Here is a 20,373-nt window from a genome sequence, read left to right on the forward strand (position 1 = left end):
ACGGCAGCACTGGGAATACAAACGAGAAAAAAAAGGTGCACTACGGTCAAACTCATCAAGGATTTTAATCTGAGCAAAATTTTAAGAAATTTTTAAAAATACATTTGCACTGCAATGCAATGCAAAAAAAAGTTCATCAGCATTGTTAATATATAAATTCTACCAAAGGGAGTGATTGCATCGATACATTTCACGTTTCTTCATCAATAAAACTATGGGAGCCAGTTGGAAATAATATCCTAAAATTTACTGATCAGATTTTGTTAGATTTTCAGTGAGTAACTTCTAGTATGCCCTTAATTACAAAATCCAATTCCTAATGACATCACTCTCCAGGAAGTGACATCACAATGGACGGAAAACTGCATAAACAGGTAAGTGTTTGCAGTGGGTGTCTTTGTGGTTTTTGTTGGTGTGTCTCGCTCTAGAACATTCAATCCTGTTACAATTTGCAGAAAAACCTATCAAAATATTAACATTTTGAAAAATTCAGACTACTGTTAATGCACACAGTAAAGTTACAGTGTTCAAGGGGAATTGTATGGGAATGAGACAAATTAATAGCAAAGTCATTATTATTAAATATTATGCATGAGCTATAGTTGTATGTATATTGATTTTGTTGAATGTCAATTCATTATCTACGTTTTTTTGGGGGTTTTTTTTAAGCTAAATCTTCAGCAGGCATTGCTTTAGCTTTTAGTGTCACACGATCCTTCAGAAATCATTATGGTAATTTGATGCTTCATCTGACAGTACATTAGCTTCAAGTAAACACCACCAAAGGTTTGTTTTGTCGTAAAAATGTAGTCTCTTTCTTGTCTCATTAGTTGAAACATGCACACTTTAACATCTGGTATATCACCTTCTTGTTCACACGAAGCTGCTTTAAACTGATGTGTTTTTCACAGGCATGAGTGTCCTGCATGTGTGATGGAGTCTATAAAGCCTCCCCGTACAAGACGGCCGCATGTGGCTGAAAGCTGATACCGGATTCCTGAAGTGTTTCTCAGCAGTCAAGGACGTCTGACCCACACACATTTATAAACATTTTGTGCCTGTCATGATCCAAACGAAAGGTACTGTACGTCTGTCTCATTCAGCCATCAGTCCACCGTCAGGCATTCAAGAGAAACGCCTTCCTTTCTTCTTGCGTTTGGCCTTGCTTGACTGATTAAAGTGCCTCTCGTCTGTGGAAATATGACAGGATCCTACAAAATCTGCTTTCTAAATGTGACGAGTTAAGAGAGTGAGAAAGTCAAAACCTTATGGGTTTTGTTGAGCCTTTAAGGAGATGACAGAGTTGATCTGATACTGAAACATTTGGCTTTGCAGAATTAGGGAATAGTGTGGTGGCCAATTTAAGGCCTATTCCTTCAATAATAATTTCTCTTGGCTTTTCATATCTCCCCTTTAGAGGAAAAAAAGGTTGTAATTGGTAACACTTGACAAATGCCAACATAGACTATTTACTTTTGCGACTGCCAACTCTTAGGCGCCCCACTGGAGATGGAGGATTATTCCTGTCTGGATTTCAAATGCTTCAGTTGTTAGTATCCAGTCTAGTAATTTATGCAGGTGGATTTGATTTAAACATTTCTTTTGTTCTTTTATCACTTTCTAGAGGATTTACATTTCAACTGCCAGTCAGCTATGTTGAATATTGTTTTTTTTAATACGCATATCGTACACTTTAGAGATTGATCAGTTGTGTTTCGGAAGTAAAAATCTCATTTAAAGTTGTTAATTGATAGTATATGCTTTAGTTTTTTTCCTAAAATTTGTATGTACCTGTGCAATTTTGTATCAAACTGCACTGATGTCATATGATCCTGCAGAGAAATACACCAATTAGAAGGCAGAAGCAAACAAATCCTGCCAATGGTACCTTTTAAGCATTATTGTTTTTAAATTAGTTTTATGAATCTTAATACTTAAACTTATGTCATTTAGTTGACAGGCCTTTTTTTTTCATCTAACATTTGCGTTTCGTTACACTTATTTTGTGAAAATGATTTTAAATAGTTTCATGTTAGTTAACAATGACTAACAAGTTACATAAAGTTTTTGAGCTGTATTTATTCATTCATTTTTGTTAATTCTACTCTAAAGATGTGTCTAATTTTCAGATACTTTTTTCATGTCTATATTACTTTTTAAATGTGTACATATATATATAGTTTACAAAAGTGCTGTACCTTTATTCATTCATTTTTGTTTCTGAGATTATTTTGTATTTTCTTGGGCAAAGATCCTGTTTTTTCTCATTATCCACTTTTCATATACTTTTTACCAATTTACAATAGTTCTATAACACTAACTAGTTTTTAATATGTGATATATATATATATATATATATATATATATATATATATATATATATATATATATATATATATATATATATATATATATATATATATATCCTTATTCATATAAAGCATAATACTACTAAATACTGGGCCCACAATAGGCAATTACTGTTGCTCAATATCCAACTGTCATCGTCATGATGAACAGAATCATTTGTTCGTTTTCTGTCTGGTGGATCCGATCATTATAATTCAATCAAAGGCTGTCACTCATGCTGCTACTGCTTTGGCCTTTAGAAGAATGAGATTGGGTTGTCAAAGCAGTGAGGTCATTCCAACAAATCCCAGGAGAGCAGAAAATGCTCATCAGACGTGTACACTGATTCAGATCCCCTACACCTCTCCTTAGATCCTTGCACATGCAGGACGTGAGGAATACTCATGCATTTGTCAGTGGGAAGAAAGTTGCCAGAATTGCATAACATGCTGTATATTTTCTGGGCTTTCCTCACAGCGTTTGTGACCTGTGGCAGAGCTGGCGGGGCTCAACACACAAGCGCACGTGTTCTGGCCTGAAGCCAGCGGTGGCGATTAACCAAACAGGAGTAAATGGGGGTTGGGTTGTGCACCAAGAGGCTGTTTGCACCTCTTTTTGGGGTGAACGGTAACACTGCAGCGGTGTATTGGTGTTGATTGACTCCAAATTGCAGTATCCACTTCCTATGGAAGTTTTTGAATAAACTGACATATCATTTATTGCTTTGCATATTCCACGTTACCTCCATGTAGATAAGGGATGGAGCAGATGAACTCCACCCAGGGGCCTTTATTACAGCAATGAGGCATGGATTATGCGGCAAGGTCTCATGGGTAAGGCTTTGGCAGCACGATAAAGGTCATGAGCCCCCATGCAAGCATCGCCCCCTCCATACAAGATCAAGAATTACTCCCATGGCAGGAACTGTCATCATGCGTCTATGTTCAGGTTCATCTAGCGCAGCTCAAGATGGCTTGTTTTTCTGCTCCAATCCATACGTTCACTTGATAAGACACATCATTGGCCCAGTTTGCTCGTGTCCCACGGTGTTAGAGGCTACTGGGAAATTCATCATGCTGCCAAGGACCAGCTGAAATGTTATTGTTGCAGAAGAAGGTGAATTTGAAAAGGAAGAAGAGCGCAGGCCGAATGCCCTATCCTTGAAAACATGCTGAGTGGATCTGTTGACTTTGGGGCGGCTTTGCTTCCTCCGACTCAAAGCCAGGTCTTCCTATTTTCATAGTCAGCTGACATTCAAATAATGCTTTTCTCAGCTTGGATGGAATAACTGTTGACCACTGTCTTGGTGACCTAGAAACCAAAAAATTCCCACTGACATCAAAGAGAGGGCCTTCCAAAATATACACATTCATACAGATTCACCTCTCAAATATCCACAGGCCCTTGCTGCCCATGGACATCAAACAGACTTGAAAGAGACTTCCTGACCCTGATGGGACTTATTCATTGTTCAAGTTCCCGTTCCTGATTCTGCTTTCTTCAGTTGTGTGTCTCTTTGCCTGCATTGTCAGCATTCTCACTGTGTAGATGTTAATTTAATGATTAAATCAGCACAAACACTACATAACAGTTGATGAGAGGGGAATACCACTGAACAACATTTTTTTTTCTACAGATTTTGCAGATCTGGATGAAAACATTCACATAATTATAACATGAGTCACAGTGTGTTTGTGAGACAAAGACACAAAATCTGATCTGTCTCTTTTCACGTCCTCAGTTTAAAGGACAACGAACATTTGCATAGATTGCTTTTTTGAGTTAACAATATCTGTATCAGAATGCATGTGAGATTGTGGAAACTACCAATAATGTACAGTATATATGAAACATTATTGTTTATTGTATACATTGTATGTTTCAACAGAGCAACAAAACGTAGAACACAACATGGTAATATCTCAAGCTAAATGTTGAAATGAACTAAGATTAAGAAATTATTTAGAAGGATTTTTATCAGCAGTTAACATGAATAATAAAGTTCATGTTTACTAGTTAGTGTTAATACAAGGAACTCTATTGTAAATTGGTAGCAATAATGTTTATGCACCCATTTTTTAATCAGTGGATAATGAGGAAAAAATGAGGATACCTGCCATTGCCCAAGAAAATACAAAATACTCTCAGAAACAAAGGTATGTCTCTTGCGTGGTACCTTTTCAAAAGGTCCAGGTCCCAGTGACAGCTTTTGTACCTTTTTAGTTTCTGAGAAAAACACTAACAATAAAATTGACCTTAGCAAACAAAGAAGTTGGCCCTTTATTCCTTGATCTTCCCCACCATAATTTTGAAAGAATGTAATTAAACATCAGATCGAAGCTACAAAGAATACAAGGAAATGACAAGCAAACTAGTGAGAGTGAAAAGTGTTTTTTCTTTCTCCACTTCAGCAAATGTGCTCATCGTTGAAGAAACACCATTACAAGCCTTTACTTTTTCCTTTCTCCCTCTGGATCTCGTTTTTTTGCAATATATTCCTGCCAGATGTAGTCCAATGAACAAATCTGAAAGAATCATTTTGTAATATCACATTCCAATGTCAGTTCAGGCTTGTCTTAAGCACCCTCAACTTTAGTGTAGCATTACTTTCAAAAGAATGATTTCACATACTTGACACGACGCTAAATAGCGAAAGGTAAAGAAACCACCAGGGGCATCAAATAAAATGTTGACCACCGAGTACAGAGATATCGTGTCTCGGTGCAAAAACTGTCACGATCATAATCCGGCTTTCGCTCACACCTTATTGTGTCGTGTCCATTAGAGAGGGCAGAACTCCGGCATTATCTGCGTGGGGTGAACTAAGCCCGAGGAGTTGGTCACATGCCGCAGTAGGGTTGGGTCCTGTTGCTGCTCTGGACTGCAGATGTTGGGTTTTCCAACAGCTGCTTCTACAAAAGCTTGGGGAGTGTTGGCCCTTCATTTGAGTTGTGTCTGAAAAGGAACTTAGATCCACCAAACTTCACTTTAGCCAATTTTTCCACAAGCCCAAACAGGAAACGGGCACTAATTCGTCATGTGCATTAGTTAAAAAGACTTGCTGGGGTTGTAATGTAATTGAGATTTTTGGCATAAGGGAAAGGAGGGACCTCCCCGTGAAGCTGCAGCTTGTTATGCAAAAGGTCAGGTTTGAACACGATAGACGTGGGCATGGCAGGAACAACTGGGGTTGGCAGGTCACCATGTATGCTGGCACGCTGCCCTGCTGGCTCGGATGCTGCTCTTTGATCCTTTGCACAACATGTGGAGCTGATGGTACCCAGAATTCCCCTGGAAATACTGTCTGCTGGTGTAAATATGGGTAGCATCTGATTTCAGGATTCTGCACATCATCTTTGTCTCTCTCGTGATGTAGCACTGAGCACTGTATTCCTTTTATTGGCTTTTGTAAGGTCTGATTATTATTATCATGATTTACTGTATTTCACAATAATGGCTAGTTTAAAGGGTTAGTTCAGCCAAAAATTTAAATTAGCCTGTGTTTTACTCACTCTTGAGACATTCTGGGTGTATATGACCTTCTTTTTTTACCAAAAATTCAATCAGAGTTATATAGAAAATTGTCCTGGCTATTCCTATTTTGCAGTGGATGGGTCTTTTTTCTTTAACAGTCCAAAATGCATGAATGCATGGGCACATCCATACTAAAACATGCCTCACATGACTCGTTTTACATGCACATGTCATATGCATATTATTCATACTAATTTATTTACTCCCCAGAGTCAGACTCATTTTATTATGAATGCGCAAGTTTTATTTTATATGTGTTTTGGACTGAACAGAAAACACCCGCGCAATGTAATGCTAAATCTTAGAAATGCCAGGACAATTTTTAATATAACTCCAAATGGACTGAATTCAAAGTCAAATACACCTAGGATGCCTTTAGGGTGAGTGAAATTACAGGCTCATTTTCATTTTTGGGTGAACTAAGCTGTGGTTCCACTAGATTTTTACCATGCAAGCTTTTTATAGACACTGCAAGGAATTAAAAAAAAAAAATAGTTTCATGTGTTATATTTTAAATTATGGATGCAATATGTAACAACGTTTCAATCTCCTGCAATGCTGCAAACCTGCCATGCTACAAAGGCCAAAGTTCACAAAACTTAACCGAACGATAACGTTTGCATGCATGTGAATGGAAGTCAATGGAACAAAAAGTAGTCTGACTGTCTCATTACCGTACATTTATCGTCTCTTCATTGACATAGGCCTACTGTGTATTTACAAACTCCGTTACTCCGTCCAACTGGGTCAATGAGATGTGAGTAGTTTCGGAAGGACTGTATTACTACCTCAAAGGGGCCAGCGCGAGGCACCGACCAGCACTGCCAATGATAATGCAAAAATAGGTAGCGGGAATACAGGCTGACTTACTACAGAGAGAGAGAAGACCTGTAAAGTCATTAAGCTGTGGCTTTGTTTTTAACACAGACATAGGGCATAAGATCCCCATTGCTTTTGGGATTACTGCGGTAGCTGAGGTCGTGAGAAATACTTCTTTCATCCTGCGTGGCTAGAAGAGGTATGGACTATGAAGTCAGCGGCCTTCCTTCCTCTGTCTGTCAAGTCGTCTGGCACTCATTGCCACACTCAAACAGAGGCTGATAGGGCTCTCTTGACAAGGTGTCTGATTTGATACCTCGAGCCCTTAACTTATCACAGGCCCTGCAAACACTCTGGGCTCTCATTCTGTGTCAGAGGAGAGCATGGTCATGAACGGCATTTTAGCTTTAATAAATTGACTGTAATATTAACAATAATATTATACACAGACCCTCCCTTAGAATCTCTGTCACTAAAATATGACAATATATGTGTCTGCATTGCGTATTTTTATTATGTTCATATAAAAAGACACGAACATACAGTATATATCTCGAAAATATTTACATGTAATTACATTAATGCTGTTAAATGTTTTATCGCATCCAAAATGAAGGTTTCTGTGCATATTTATGTATATAAAAAAGCACACACATACAGTATACATTAGCAAAACGGTATGTATTTATATTCATTATATTCATATAATTTATTTATATTTCTAAATATAATTCATATATAAACTTTTTTCTGAAGTAGATGCATTTGTGTCTACTCATATATACGTAATGAACAGTACGTATACATACATTATGTAAACAAAAGTTTTTATTTTAGATGCGATTGACTGTTTGACAGCACTACTTTTCATGTATACATTTATTTTCATATCATTTATTTTACATACTGTATATATTTAACATATAAACATAATATAACCTAAATATATGCATTCGTCCACTTCAGTGGGTCAAAAAGGCAGTGTAAAGTTCACCTAATTACATTTTAATATACATTTTAACACATTTTCATCACACATTTGCAATTAAGTGACTGAAAGTACTACATTTAAAGTATAGTCTTCTTTTAAAGTATAGTATGTTTAGAATAAGTACCCTTTATGAAATGACTCTTAAGTGTACTACTTCTTGACAAGGGGGGCTTCTGTATGTTGGACTGGCTGAACTCTTGTTCTGTATTTGGAGGCCATTGATCAGTTCTGAAGATAAATCTATTTCAGGGGCATTGTGTGGGGCTCTTCACATCAACAACTCTCTCTGTGTCTCTCCGCTCATTTACAGCTGCAGTGCTGCACTGCCTTCCATGGTCATGACAGCTTGTCGTCCTAAGCGTACCATTGTTGCCAGTTACTTTATAGGTGGTGTTCAGACTGTGAAGAACCATTTTACTCCTCTGCATATCTTCATTTAGAACTACCCCTCCATCTAGGTGCTTTTAAGACAGCAAACAGCCATCCTGTTCCCTGCACCACGCCAGTCTGTTTCTGATGTATCCAATATCAGACAGAGATCAAGTCGAGCCAGACCGCATCTTCACTCTGACTGCAGAGTTAAGGGAGGAGCCGCACAGAGAAGAAGAGCTGCAGCATCTCCCTTCAATGTGACCTCTGTGAAACACAATGTGAGATCAGACCGAGTGGAATATTAGCCCAGGTTAGCTCAGGCCAAGGTTGGCTTACATCAGGGTAACTGAATGATGGGTTTCTCAGCATGATGAGTATAGAGTTTTTTTTTAATTTCATGTTATGTTTGGATTTAGGGATTTCCAAGAGTTTTTGAGCTTTTTGATGAAGAGCTGTGAGGATTGTTGAATATTTGTTCAAACACCGTGGAATACACGTGGTAGAATGGGTGCATTTAGCATAGCTTTACTATTGTTCTCGTAGCCGATTCCAGATCATCTTTTATTAGGCAACTGCCTCCGTTGAAATCTGAAATCAAATAGGATTTCAAATGGTTTTCGAAAAAGAGGCACGCGATTGGGCTATAACAAACAAAAAGTGCTGAAACTGTGCCGTGAGTCTTACATTAAAGCAAACTAAAGTAGTAGATTATTATTATTTTATTGTTTTGGTGTCTTGACACTCCACCTTTGGAAAAATCTTACACCCTCTGAAATGTCTTAGTGTTGGAAACCTTAAAAATGTAAAATAGTAATTTACAAAAACAAAAAGTAAATGTATTAATTAAAAACGGATGCATACATGTTGGGAAAAAAAAATTATATTAGCAGTCACTGTACGTTTTATTGAAAAATACTGACAACAGTGAATTTTCTGCCTTGACTTTCATTTGTTAATAGTATGTTTAAACATGCCATAGAAACTACATACTGTATATTATCTCAGTTATCATTGTTTTGCTGAATAATGAAGCATATTAAAAATACCAGAATAGTCCCTGTGCTTTTATTATTTAGTTGTTTAAAAAGGTGTTCATTTGTCTAAAATCTCTTTTCTTTTGTCTAACCGTAGTGTTTATTAGTGTTTGATTTAAGGTTCTGCTAGACAAAACATTTAATTCAATTAAAAGCCATTTCCTTTGTTAAACCAAATAATTTTCCTTCATTCTGCATGTAGGTTAAATGCAATATTCACTTCTCATAGCTTAAAATGAACCAGCTGACCTGTTTGTCCCGTTTATCAATGCCATCAGCCCCCCTGTATTCTGACAAGCCTATCTTGTCTATAAAATTCACTTGTTCTGACTCAACCTAATTACATCAAGACAAGCAAAAAAAAAAGTGCTCAGAGGAAATACTCGCGGGGAGGAATGTGAAGTTCTCTGTTTGCATGCGAGTTGAAGTAATTATGCAGTTGACGTACCATCGCTCCTGATAGGGAAATGTGATACGTGGGTTATGAGACTTAGCAGAGCTTATGCTGTCATAAAAGGCCTCAGTAACCAGATTAATGTTCTGACAAGACTGTCTGATTGTCGCCATAAGGCTAATGATTAAAGGAAAGAGGATGCTGTGTGCTGTCACTAAGAACGTTCTTGTTTTGCCTCTCAACCTTGAGTGCAAGCTCAACTTAGGCCTCTTTTGTCCTGCCAAACATAAATAGTATGTGGGTCTACGTGATGCCTTGAACTACAGGCTGTTATTAATTTCATAAAAGGCTGTTAAATGGCTGTTTGTTGGCACAATATGACTGGTCAGTATGATGGATTGAGGATTACATTAGAGTGGGTAACCATTCAGAGCTTCCTGCTATAAGTTATATCCTGTCAAATCTATTGTTCAGGAATCTTTCTTTGGTTTGTGAAGTACGCTCACTTCTTCTCTGCTTGAGCGCAGAAACGGCTCCCAGCCCCTCAGTCCCCAGAGCTGATTACAGAAAGCCCCTTAATGTGTATTGTAGGAGCCAAACAATGACATTTCCATAGTAGGAACTGTGACTTCCTGTTGATAAGCAGTACGCTATTCCAAGCCAACTAGTGTTTATGTGTGTTTATGCACTGGGTGAAAACAATATCTCTTCGTTCGAGGAGAACAAGTGTTGGTGTAAAAATAGCGATGCGTGGTTAAGCATCAAAGGCCAGAAAATTCCTTCCAATAAACAATGTTTCGCGAGAACTCCACACAAACAATTCAATCCCACACATTTATTTCAAACTCAATTGAAATCTGTCTTTGAAGGATTTGTTTTGGGAGTATGAATAATGCTTCTCGTTCAAAGTTTTCCGTAGTGCAAACTTCAGCACGCTGTAACTTTGTTACGTAAGTGCAATTTTACTGATTTGCCTTCATTGTGAGCGCTCAATACAGAAAATCAAGCATTGATTCTACTAAAAGGTCAAAGGTTGTTAATCTTCTATCGAAACGATCACCTCAAAAAATGTGCCTATTTGTTTGATTAAATGAAAGAGAAATGTGAGGTTGGTTGGTCACTTTTGTTTTTTAAAAAAAGTAGAAATAAAAAGATGTTTGAAGATGATAGTTGACAAATGAGAACCAATATGTTTTGCTTAGCTGAATAATTAAATCCAGTTTAGTTAAATACCTGTATTGATTTCATGATTTGTGACCTTTGGCCCTGGCTTTTTACTCCAGATAGTATTTAAAACATAAACCACAAGGCGTAGTGAAACATAATCGCTATTTGATGTGTCACTACTATCATGTGTGGCAGCAGCTGTCTTGTGCTACAGAAGACGGGAAGAAGTTAGTAGCTTACGAGCAGCTCTTTGAACTTGATGCAGTGATTTAACTGTTGGCACTATTGAAATACACCCTGTTATCCTGTTGCTGCCTGTCCTATGCTAAAGTGCATTTACTAAACATACGTGTGGTAATAGAAGAACATACTTAAAGGCAAAGGTTATGCTTGCTATAACTGCACCCTAAATAGGTCAAGCAATGATGAATTCGTTGGGCTTTCTAATATGGTTTTCTTAACACTTTATTCTCACAATAGTAATTCTGTCTTGACCACCAGGTGACCGTAGCTTAATGTCCTTCAGGAACTTAAAGGCCAGTGTTCCCTGAGGAGCATGTTCTAGAATGTGTTCCATGTTGACACTCTAAAAATAGAACCTATTCCTGTCTAGTCGCTCACAGCACCCCCTCATCACTTTATCAAATAACCCGTGAGACGGGGTTCTGAAGGAGACGCTGGGGGTTCTGCTGTAGGTTGTCCAAAAGAAGAGCAGGGTAGTTTAAGAGCTGACAGTTTGTGTACTCATAGCGCTGGTTTTTGGTTTCAGAACAACAGAAGCTCACAGAGGAGAGTGGGAAAGCGCTCTTGTGACTTGCTTGCTTGTTTACCGAAGACAGTCAACCTGGGTAAACGTAATCCGGGCTTATCTTGTTTCATGTTTCCTGCTTTTCATATTTGTCTCAGAGTTAGTAATTAATCCTGGGTTACTAGCTTTCAAGATTTCACACTATATGTTGTAAATCATGGATTCATATTTTTTTTTGCATAAACATGAGAGCTATAAAACGAAGACTACCAAATTATCTCCCAAAAGGAAAAAAATTATTTAACATTTAACTTAAATATTAAAATTAATCATTATTTTATGAAATAAGCTTTTAGGAAGTATGTGATTGGTTTTCTGTTGCTAAATATGTAACATTTTAGCATTACATTGTTTTGCACTTTATACCAAATGTCTTATAACTCATTGTTGTTTTTAGTTTATGTTTGTAATATTATAATATTTATTAGTATTTACCTTTTTTCGTTTCATTTCATTTCATTTAGTATTTTAGTACTTTACCTTAACCATTTTAATAAATTTTTTTTGTTAAACTTTTTTAACTTATATGTATACTTTCTTTCATTTCAATTGCTTAAAACGATTTTTGAAAAACATGAACAATGATGTAACCAGCGTTCAAAAAGTTGTTTGTGTGCCTTCTAAAATGCACAGAAGAAGAAGAATAGATGAGTGTGCTGTCTCAGCAGTGGAGCATGATTATACCTGCCAGCTGAACTGCTCCATAGTATGAAGTATTGAAGAGTGTGTGTGTGTGTGTGTGTGTGTGTGTGTGTGTGTGTGTGTGTGTGTGTGTGTGTGTGTGTGTGTGGCTACACATCTCTCAGTGATGAGCTGATGCGGAGGCCTCAGGTTTCTCAGTTTGCCTGCTGATTGACTGAAGACTCGCTGCTCTTGCAGTCTGATATTTTAATCAGATGTTCTAATGAGTTAATGGACACCCAAGGCAGGATGAGGCCCCCAAACCCCAGCAGCAAGAGGAGCTTTCTCTTTCATGTTGATTTCAGTGGTCACAAGTTCCAAGCTATGGCGCAATCGTGTGTGTGAGCGAGCTAGGTATATGATAGCTGTTAAGTAGCTGGTACCTTCAGCTTATAGTTCTAGATAATACAAACATTCACTCACTCACTCACTCACTCACTCACTCATTCATTCATACACTCATGCATTCACTCATTCATAATGCACTCTTGCTTTCACTTATTTATTCATTTATTTACGCACTCATTCATTCATGCATTCACACATTTACTCATTCATTGTACTCACATTTACTCACTCATTCATGCACATGCACACACATGCATGTGCATATTCCTTCATGCACTCACACATTTTCCTCCTCATGCAGTCCTCATGCAGTCATTCTTTCCCTCGTTCATTGATACACTCATAGAGTAACTCATTTATGCATTCATTCTTCATGTATTCACCCATTCCTGCCCTCATGCATTCATTCTCTCAATCATTCAGTCATATACATATGCTCTCAGGCATTCACTCATTCAGTCATGCAATCGTTTACTTACAGGGCACACTCGTACGTTCAATCATTCATCATGCCCCCCTGTGCTTCTCATTCATCTATACACTCCTAGATTAATTTTCTCATGTATTGCACTTACACAATCAACAGTCAATCAAAATGTAGATTACTTTGAATTAACCTTCAACGAAACAAGTGAATGACTTATTTTTAAATGACATTAAGAATAATGTGTTAATAAATGTTTTCAGAGAATTGTGGGTAATGTGTGTGTGTTTAGTTTTATTCCAGAAATGCCATCATCTTTCCTCCCATAAAATGAACAGCTTCTTGTGTATTGTTATGCTGAGAAGGCAAAAAATCATGGTTAGGTATTTTTTAGATTTATTAGTCATGCTCAAGTAATTTTGTTGATTTTGTTTGTTTGGTTCAAATGTGTATTCAGTTACTGTATTCATAACCAGTTAATTATACAGTTGAACTTTTGACTGAGTGGGAGAACACAAGAGTGCGTGTATGTAAGTGTTACAGTCATGAGACTACTGTAAAATATAAGCATGTCATTGGAGATGTGGAACTTTTCTCATGGCATCTTTTCTAGAACATCCTTTATTCACATCGTTTTTCTGTTTATCTTTCCCTCTTTCACACACCTCATCCTCCTAATTTTTTACCTTTTTTGACACATATGACTCAACTTTTGAATCAACTAATTTGACTCTTCTTATCAACCTCTCGTCACATTTGGTTCTGATTATGTGCAATGGATTAGATGCACTTGAACTTTTTATGATTAGATTTTAAACATCTTCAAATCAGTTTGAAAAAATAAGAAATATCCTTACCATGTCCTTTTAGACATTTTGAATCTGAATAATTTAGCAGTCCTGACTTGAAACGCAATTATTTATTATAGTTTATTTTTGTTACCAATTAAAATGCTGTTGCGTATTTCATATATTACTATATTTATGATATTTCTTTACTAGTTCCAGGAGATAAAATGAATATATAAGTATATGTTTTGTGATATTTCACCTCACAATAGTGATTTCCTCCAAGCCTACCCAAAAATGTTCTGTCATCATTTACTCATCCTCAAGTTGTTCTAAACCTACATAAATTTAATTTAAATTTAAATTTAAATTCTAAAGATTACAATAACAATCATAATAATTCCGAACAATGTGTGTAACCAAGCTGTTGCTGCTTACCATTGACTTCCATTATACGGGGGGAAAATACTATGGATCCAGCAACCAACATTCTTCAAGATATCTTCTTTGGTGTTCAGCAGAACAAATGCACTGAAACAACTTGAGGGTGAGGGTAGACTTTGAAGGAGCATGAAGTCCAATTGGTTGAGAAAGACATAGCACTCTTGCAAATAATTCTATATTAAATACGGTGTTATATGAAGCCATTTATAACAGCTCAGTTATAAGAGATCCATCTGACAATAAACCTCAGCGCCCCCACCTCCAGCCTGCGTTCCTGGCTGTCTGGCTCACAGTCTAATGTTCTTCCTGGCTGGATATCAGTGGCTAATTGCCAGTGATGTTTAGTAATTCTGTGCATGAGACAATGCGTCTGACATCCAGTGAACAAGCTTTTTTATCAGTCTTTTTGCCCCTGATTCACTTTGCATCTAAGCAATCATGACCAACCTCTAGACTCTCTTTCATGTTGGTTTTCCCACGCTGGTCCTGGCCGTGATCACCAGCACTGCAAGTCAGGACGCTGTAAAATGTGTGTGTGGCTTCAAATCATCCCCCTGTAATTGGTGTTTCAGACATGAAAGGCATTGTGGGATTAGTCGGTTGCATGGACTCCCTCTGTGGCTGAGATGAATTAGAGTATATTAGAGCATTAAAGGTCATGCACGGATAACACAGCATTGCTTTACTTCCAAGTGAGCTTGAGTCAGGTGAGGAAGTCTGCAATGGTCAGGTCCGATGTGTTGGAAAGGCATACTTCTCCCAAATATGAGAATTCTATCACCTGTATGGCTTACTTTCTACTGTGAAATGCAAAAATGGAAATACTATAGGATGTTTCTGCTGGTTTCTGTTTTATAATTGCAATATATGGAGTTTGAGCTTCAAAAAAGCCATTAAAATGTCATGAAGTGGTCCATATAAGCTATATGTTAGTCTTCTGATGTCATGCAATGTCTTCATACGGACCAAAATTCACTGGTAATCCCTTCTAGTGAGCTGTTAACCACCAAGTATCACTGAGACAGAGAGGTGAACTCTAGAACTGGATTAGTTTTGTGAACGCCGTTTCTTTGCACGTGATCTACTGATTCATAGAAAAGATCATTCTCAAAAGAGTGATTCATTCACAAATCAGACAACACTACTTCTTTCAAAATTTCTATTTTTGGACTGTTCTTTGAATATAGTAAGAAAAGTAAAGTAATACTAGGTGAACTAGCCCTTCAATGATGTGTAGATCATTTGAATTACATTAGAATTATAATAAAAAGTAAAAATGTTTAAACTATTCAAATGGTATCCTTCCTTGTGAAAAATGAAGTGTGCTTGATTGTTTTGAATGAGCTCTGGTACTATCTTAAACATATATTTTGAAAAAACTAGTCACTTTTCGAGGAGCTCCAGTTTGATTCCAGTGTAGATGCGGTTTGACAAAAACAGTTCAAATCTGTGTTAACAACAGCCAAAAATTGCAAAGATGTGAGAGTTTTGTTCCCACTACCTCAGATATCTCTTACCAGTTGTCTTTTCTGGCAGTGCTTTTAGTGGCGCTGGTTGTGGTCAGTGCAGACCCGCGTCCTCAGCTTCTGTTTGTCCTGTGACAGCAACTGTTCCTGCACCACCCTCCTTACCACAAGCAGCCGGAGCAGACGAGAAACACCCAAAGAGGATGCAGAGGGCCCAGGGTAAGTGATGTGTGTGGATTTGAGACACCTATCACTGCCTGTGTGGAAAGAATGAATGATTAGCCCTCTGCATCTCCTTTTGTGTCAGATGGCAGCTTCTCAACTCACACTTGATAAAGGGGTGTGCAGTGCTTTTCAGGAATATAGTAGCGCAGGGCCCTGACGTGCTTCACAGCGGCACATATACGGAGAAGGACCTGAGTGGCAGTATGGGGGATATTTCAACACCACAAGACTCGGGCTGTCATAGCTAATGAACCCGTTTCAGTCCCTATTTGACAGTAAGATGTCCCCTATAAATAAAATATCTGCTTAGTCGAGGATATTGGGTCCATGCTCTTAATGCACATCTTCCCATTTTGACTGCTTCTGTCAGCGCAGAATATTTACTTACTGTACATGAAAAGCAAACACACACCTGATGATGCTTCATAAAGGGCTCATTTCTTTCCTCCTTACTCTAAACGAAGCGTAAATTAGATTACACATAGATTCACTAAAATTACTAAAATGTACATAAACACACATAAATATACACTTATTTATAAAAACGTATCTTGTGTATGTATTATTATATACTGTTGAATTAGATTAATAAAATACTTTTATTCAGCATGTACATGTTAAATTGATGAGAGTGAAAAAGGATAAATGTCAGCTAAAAATTTTACAACGAAACAAATTGGCTTTTAAAATTTTTCTTGAGCACCCAATTAAACATGATTCCTAAAGTATCACGTATAACGTTTTATTACATTATAAAACGTATTTAAACATGAAACAGGTATTTTAAATTGTAGTAATTTAATTTTTAATAATAAATGCAGCCTTTGTAAGAATTCAAAAACATTTTTAAAAGATCCACACATTTTTGACCAGTAGTATATACATACCAGTTATTGTTTCTGTAGTATATAATAGTTAATAATATGTAGTATATAATAATTGTTTTCTGCAGGCAGAGGCCTAAGCATAGTCCAAGTTGGATTTGAGTCGTTGGCATCAGGGCAAAGTTAACTTTGTCTGGCAATGGTCCGGCTCCGTTGAAGAAAGAGGATATCGTGTACCCGCTTCAGTTGCTCAGAAGAATTAATAAGGTGATGCAGCCAAGACGGAGGCCGGAAGCATCCCTAAATAAATAACAGGGTAAATAAGGTGTTGTTCCCATAAAAGGTGGGAAAAACTCTTCTGGTCGCAAGGCTGGACTGAGCGAGAAGGGAATTGGCACCGCTGCAGCAGGACTGCCCGGAAGATAAGAGAGGGGATTTCATTCTGAACGGTCATAGGGAGGGCTTCTCCAAAACCGGTGACTAGGTTGTGGGGTGACTAGACGAGAATAGGAAGTAGACCTCTTTATTTTCACCATCCAAGAGCATGGAGGAGAAATGCAGGAGAAAGTGCCAACAGTGGAGGTTGAAGTTGGCTCTAGCGTGCGTCAAGCCGACAGTAGATTTAGTGGAAGCAGCTGTAGGAAAAACGTTATGCTTTCCTATTTGTTTTTTACTCTAAGAACAAGAGGTACAGAAGCTGTCACTGGGGCGGAACAGTTTCAAAAGATATTAAATTGCACAATTTAGGTACTAAAATTTACCATTTAGGTAAGTAATATGCACCCTTTAGGCATAAATAAGGTACAAAGGTGTGCCTTTTAAAAGGCAACCTCCCCAGTGACAGCTTTTGTACCTTTTTTCTGAGTTATCAAATTATTATTATTTTTTTAGAATATTCTACAAATGATAAATAATGATAAATAGTAGTTATAAGTGATTATATTCTAGTATTCTAGTAACATGTAAAGTAGCACTGTTTTCATTTAGGGCCAGTTTTTTTAAGGGTGCTTTTCCAGTTTATGAAGGTGTTTTATACATATAATTAAAATATAAGAATAGGTAACACTTGCTACTATTAACTATGATTGTTCCTTTAATAAATTCTTAAATTGCTGCTTATTAATAGTTATTAATAGTAGTAAGGTAGTTGTTAAGTTTAGGTATTGGGTAGAATTAGGGATGTAGAAAAAGGCATTAAAACATGATTAATTAGCACTAATAAATGGCTAATATTCTATTAACATGCATGATAATAAGCAGCTAAAAGCTGTAACCGTAAAATAAAGTTTTACAAAACACAGTATACATTTATATTAGATGCTTGAAATTAAGTTCAATTCAAATTACAAACATTATAATTAATAACATATATATCTAAAGGTGTTTTTGTTGTTTCAAAAAACGCTGGATGAAATCAAATCCAATGTATCTTTGAATCATTCACATATAGAAAAAAAAATCTGTAGTTTTTCCCTCAGAATCATGTTTACCGTTTCATTTAATTTCAATTGAATTCATTATTTTGAAAAGCACTCTCACATGAAACGGATACTTGACGGCCAGAACACTGCGGTGTTTGCAGAGGCACTAAAAAAAATAGCAACATAGGCCTGTTAAAACAAAATGCTATGTAGCCGACTGCAGGGGCGTTTCTGTCTTCAAATCTGAAATATCTACTACATCCTTGCCCCCTAATTTGGGATAATTCCTAACCTTGGTGGAAAACTGAAAAGCTTTTACTGTCGATTTTTGATGTTTCATACCATTCTGGACTTCTTTCAAAGAAACAGTGAGAAGCCAAAAGACAGTCTGTCTCTAATTGTTATAGCCCTGCCAGTCCAGGCAACACCAGCAGAAACCCTGATGAGGGTGTAGATGTGGATGAAGCAGAAGGTTTTACTGCCCTGAAGCTGCATCATTACGTGAAACCGGGTTTGAGTGTGTCGGCAGTGTGGAACAGAGCCAGTCGTTTGAGCGTGTGTGTGTGTGTGTGCGTGCATGTGTGTGTGTGTGTGTGTGTGTGTGTGTGTGTGGTATTGGGTATCATGTGTGTCAGTTGTGTACCGCCAGTTGAATCCACACTGCCTCCTGCTGCCCCCTGTCGGTCTGTGTCACATGTTCAGAGAAACAGACTACATCTTATTCCGTAATCTTAAACTAAAGACAACTCATGACTAGGACTAGACAGTATTAATAAGTTGTGGTCATGAAATAATATGTGAGGCATCGGGAAAGCACACAAAGAAGCTTGAATAGAATTAGGTTTCTTCAAATAATGCACGGACACGCATAGCTTGGGGCTGGCAATCAAAGTTACTCAGAAATATCTGTCACGTTGCCAGTAGTGGAAGCATATTCATGCTCAGGCAATATTTCAGCCAGTCGGTGACACTGACTAAGCTGAGGGGCTGTTACTCGTCAGTTTAGCGGGAGGTGGGCCGTAGTTTAATCATTACCCATCCGGCTATGCGTATACACAGAGCAGGCCAATTAATGGGGTGTCATACATTTAGAGCCGTATTGTTTGTACACAAAGAATCCCTTTCTGAGACAACGTCATAAATCAGTCGGTGATGTCATCCAGTGACAATGCAGGACAATGTGGCTGTGTGACTGTCCCTCGGTGGACAGAAGAGGGAGGTGGTCCCTGGCCCTCTGTGCCCTGTGGGGCTGGCACTAGTGTGGGTCCCCTGATAAAACTAAGATAACAAGACGTACGCTAAGTGCGTTAATGCTAATTTAAATTTTTTTCCCTCACATTTTCATTTCGAGAGTTCCCAGCAACAGGTTGAAATACATGAGAGGTCAAAAAACGCTTATGTAATATGCATTTATTTCCACCTTGTACTTGCTCAACGATTCATTTTTCCAAACCCCTCTTTTGCAGGGCACAAATCTGCTATGATTGGTCAAACTGGTCTCATTTCCTGTAATGCCATGTGAGAGCAGTTCTGCTTTGTGTGCAGCGTTACCAAGGAAAGCGCTGTTTTTTACCGCTCCAAGAGTGGCACCTAGTGGAAAAGAATAAATTAGCGTTTTCATTCAGACCCACAGGAAAAGACCAGCAATAGGGCGTGCAGTATGCTAATGTTTTATGTTGATGTCAGCATGAAACAGCTTGGGATTCAACAGATTCTTTTTTTTTTTTAAAGAGACAATAATTATGCACAGTGCACTTTCAGATTTTAAACTTTACGGGATGTTTTCATTCATTAATAGTTGTTACACACTGCAAGAAAGGTCATTTTTAAAATCCATAATAGGCACTTTAAAATAATTTAATAAATATAATAATTAAAAAATAATTTTAAAAGATATAGAAATTATGTTGAAAATCAACTATAAAATTGATCAACAACAAATACTAAAATTTATATATAATATATATATATATATATATATATATATATATATATATATATATATATGTGTGTGTGTGTGTGTGTGTGTGTGTGTGTGTGTCTGTCTGTGTGTAAAAAACATTTGTATAAATAAATGCTGGCTATGAAAGAAGCCTTATTAAGTTTATAAAGTCACTTTCTTAATTCACAGTCACACCATTAAGAGTAATCAAAATAAAAAAAAATTACAATTTACAGTTCTCGTGGTGATTGTGTGTGAACTATATCTTTTTGTTTCGATTACTTGTTAGCACTTGTAAGCTTTGTACAGGCATAGCGCTCTCTTGTGCGGGTAATAGTTGGA

Source organism: Puntigrus tetrazona, chromosome 4 (assembly GCF_018831695.1).
Source record: "Puntigrus tetrazona isolate hp1 chromosome 4, ASM1883169v1, whole genome shotgun sequence".
Taxonomy (NCBI): domain Eukaryota; kingdom Metazoa; phylum Chordata; class Actinopteri; order Cypriniformes; family Cyprinidae; genus Puntigrus; species Puntigrus tetrazona.